This window comes from Triticum aestivum, chromosome 4A (assembly GCF_018294505.1).
Source record: "Triticum aestivum cultivar Chinese Spring chromosome 4A, IWGSC CS RefSeq v2.1, whole genome shotgun sequence".
Classification (NCBI taxonomy): Eukaryota; Viridiplantae; Streptophyta; class Magnoliopsida; order Poales; family Poaceae; genus Triticum; species Triticum aestivum.
In genome coordinates, this window is record NC_057803.1 from 671,606,371 (window position 1) to 671,610,482 (window position 4,112).

The following is a 4,112-nucleotide window of genomic DNA, read 5'->3' on the forward strand; positions in this document are numbered from 1 at the left end:
GTCCATCATAATTATCCAAAAAGAAATGTGCCATCCGAGAATCAGTCAGAGAGAAATTCCTTTTAGGTCATTTAATCACTTATCATATAGGTAGGGATGCTAGCCAGACAAGGATGGATCAAAGTCACTCTACCACTATGGGCTAGTAGTTTTCCTCTCTAGCCAACAGCTCTTTTGATGATCTCATCAAAAATAGGTTGAAAATCTTCTTTCCGAATTTTAAGGTGGTGCAAGGGAAAGCCAAGATACTTAATAAGAAGAGAGCTACTCTTACAGACAATTTTCTCCACATTTGTAGCCATCATAAGACCCCATCCCCACAAACAAGGGGATTCAGTCAGGTGCACCGCGGATATGGTAGTGCATGGGCAGGGCTACAAGCTACCATTATTCAAGAATAAGAAGTTCAGAACAATGGTTTGCACTTGGTCATTAGCAACAGTTACAATTGTGTATGTGTACACTGCACACACATCATATTGGATCTGTATGATTGTTGATGATGTAATTTGTAGTTATGTAACTGGATCAAATTTGTACACATGTATTCTTTTCTAGAAGTAATGGATATCCGAATTGTATGTTAACTTTTCTTGTTATTTCTTTGGTAAATGGCTATTTGTTATGCACATATATCATGTTCAATTCAACTCGTCGTCTGTTAACCCATAAAACACCAATGCTTTTGCAATTTGTAAGTTGCCTACAAATGATTTAGGCATCAGTCGGTTCTATGCAGTACCAAATCGCTGATGGGGATGCTATAGCTGTTATGATCTATGGTAGTGTGCGTCGACTGCAAATTAAAATTTTCTACGTGCAAAACAACCAAGAACATGCTACGGGAGATGGATCACGGATCGTTACCACTAGACGTGCAATGCCGTGCAACGGAAGTAGAGTTGAGGCAGCACGTTCCCGGAGTCACCTCGGGTTCCCGGAGTCGTCTCCTCCTTGCCGGTCTTCCACACGTAGCCGACCTAATCCCGCGAACAGGTACGCCGGAGCAGTGCAAATGCACCGCCTATAACGGTATCCGCGCGTGCAGGAGGAACTTCGTGCGGCGGACTGCTAGGTCCGATCACACAACCAGCGGCGAGTGGAGGTGGCTAGTTGCAACACGTGCAAAGCCCTAACGACGGCACAGAAGCGATCAACTCAATAAGTGTGCCGCACCTCTACTATTTATAGGCATCCGTCGCGGGCTCAACACTTAGGCCTTGCACGGATCCTAAAGCCCAAAGTCTACTCGGCCGCGTTCCAAGTCCAACTCTGATCACATCCGACCAGTGTCCTTCAAACCGACCTCGTAGGTTCCTTCCCTTAAGCGCGCGACCCCTTAGGTTCAAGTCGGCTTGGTCACAGTTTGGATCACCTCCGACCTGCACGGTTGGTAGCGGCCTCTAGCAAAGCGTGCCGACCACCAAGCAGACTATGAAGCTGGTTAGGCGAACTTGTACAACGTGTCACACTTCTGTTCCCTTTGCCACACGATATATGTTGTAGGGCTGAAGGCAAGACTATCATCCTTGTGCTAGCCCGACCTCTTTCTCGCTCTAGTGATACCGACCACAAGCTGGATTATCTCATAATCCTTGTCGTATGGCCATGCTTATCCTGGTCGGATCACACGATGGTCCCAGAATATATCTCTCCTGATCAGAGGGGACAAATCTCATCTTGCTCGACCATGTCTCGCAGCATCGGTCTGGACAAATCCGAAACCTACCTTTGTAACTACCCAGTCACGGAGTAGCGTTTGGTCGCCCCAAAGCAAGTCTGTCACCATCCCGAATACATGCGTAGGACATAGAACGTATGTTGTATTAGAGACTCACATATGACAGATCGCTGTGTCTCATAGTTGGGTCTGTTCGAAGTCTTTGGGAGGATGCACGGTTGGAACCCATATGGTCACAGATTATGCTTTGTCTCGGAAGAGTAGATGGAGTTTCTTTTGATTTTCGTCGCTAGTCTGTTTCTAGATTGGATGATGTACATTTGTCGAAGTAATGTTACTCTTCCGCTGTAGCTGATGGGTTTTTGCATCCTTTAGATATGGTCATACGTCTAAGATGTAGGCCGATGGTTTCCCTTTCATGTTGCTGGATGTGGTGTTGCATCCATTAGCAGAAGAAAGTACCAGATATAATTCTGTGGTTTGGTGTATCCCTGACTCCAGTTTCTTTAACGAAATTCATCGAAAAAGGAATATATGTCGTACGTACGTGATGTTTTGAGTCGTCATGTGCTAGGGTTACGACTACGACTAGCTGACGGATGTGATTTGTTATTTCAAAAAGATACATCAGATCAGAACACCGCAGCACGTTCTTAGTCAGTGTAGCGGAGGTCACACACCAACCACCATTGGCCGGCAGATTCAGGCCAACAAAACCAATTTTCAAATGGTATAGGAGCAGCGCACTTGCACTCCACCGCTAACCTTCTTGTTGATTGTTATTTCGCCATGAGCTCTCGCGTGCGAGTTATCGACGTCACCCGTGTCCACCCTGCCCGTGCCACCGCCGCCGATGACCTCGAGCTCGCCTTCTTCGACATCGCGCAGATCGCCAAGATACCGATCCAGCGGCTCTTCTTCTTCGACGGTCCCGGCCTCCCGCCGTTCCCGTCCGTCATCAGGGCCCTCAGGTCCTCTCTCGCCGACACCCTCGCGTCTTCTTCCCGCTCGCCGGCGAGCTGGCCTTCCGCCCCTCCTCCGGCGCCGTCGTCGTTGACTGCTCCCAGGCCGCGGTCTCCTCCGGCGTCAGGTTCGTGGAGGCAGAGTACTTGGGCAGCGCCGACGACTTGCGCCGCCTGGCCCGCGAGGAGGACCATGACACCGAGGCGTTCTCGCAGCTTGTCCCTGACCTGGACGTGACGCAGCTGCCGGCTCGCGTTCTCTCCGTGCAGGTCACCAGGCCGGCCGCGGGCCACGGCGCCGTGGCGGTAGGGGTGACCATCCTGCACGCGGTCGCCGACGGCCAGGCCGTGTGGCAGTTCATGCGGGCGTGGTCGACGGCGGCGCGGGAGAGGGAGGGCGCCGCCGCGGCAGGGGGGCTCGTGCCCACGCCGACGTTTGACCGGTCCCCGATCCTGCAGCACCCCATCGCCGCGGAGCTGTACCGAACGTTCTTGCGCTTCTTCGCGCCGGCGCTGCCTCTGGTCGGTAACCCGAAGATCTACGATTCGTTTTGCTTCCTTGGTCCCAATTCATTCAATTCGCATGCCCGAACAATTTGATGGCACAGCTCAGGTCACCATCCAGTTCCAGTACATCTTCCACGGTGGACACGGCGCCGCAGATCCGAAGGACCTTCGTGCTCACCGCCGACCGGATCCGGTCCCTCAAGCAGCAGCGCACTCCGCCAAGCGGAACTGCTGACCAGGGCCAGTCGCCGGCGAGCACCTACGTCGCTATCTTGTCCCTCGCGTGGGCGTCCCTGGTCCGCGCCAAGTCCATGGACCACGCGGACGACACCCACTTCCTTGTCGCCGCGGACTGCCGGCGCCGGCTGCGGCCGCCGCCGGGCGAGGGCTACTTCGGGAACTGCATCCGGCCGTGCTTCGCGAGGGCCAACGTGGGCGAGCTGTGCGGCCAGGGCGGGGTCGCGCGCGCGGCGGCGGCCATCCGGGAGCGCGTCCGCGAGGACCTGGAGCGGGCCTCGGACCCGCTGGAGTGGATGGAGCGCGTGCTGGATGTCGTCCGTGGCATCCCCAAGGAGAGGCTGACCTCGGTGGGGTCGTCGCACCGGTTCATGGCCTACTAGACGGACTTCGGGTGGGGCGCCCCGAGCCGCGTTGAGCTCGTCTCCATGTTCTCGGCGGAGCTGGTGACGCTGCTCGGAGCGAAGGAGGCCGGCGCCGTGCAGGTGTCCGTTGCGCTTCGCCGGCCTTTGATGGAGGCGTTCGCGGCCAACTTCCTTGCGCTGGCCGGGAGCAGCTAGCGACCATAGAATCTCTTTTTTTTTTTGGCTGCCAATTTGGCCAATGCTTCTTCTTTTCCTGCAGGAAATGAACCGATTTCCTTGAAATTCCCACGAAGTGTGTGTCAAATGTTCATCTAGAGCGTGTCAAATGTTTGGCCGTAAAAATAATAATGGGCTGGCTAT

At 53.9% G+C, this 4,112-nt stretch overlaps 1 pseudogene; it reads left to right on the plus strand.

The window, feature by feature from the left end:
- Nucleotides 1-2,353: 2,353 nt before the first annotated feature.
- Nucleotides 2,354-4,112, plus strand: LOC123083022 (phenolic glucoside malonyltransferase 1-like; annotated as a pseudogene).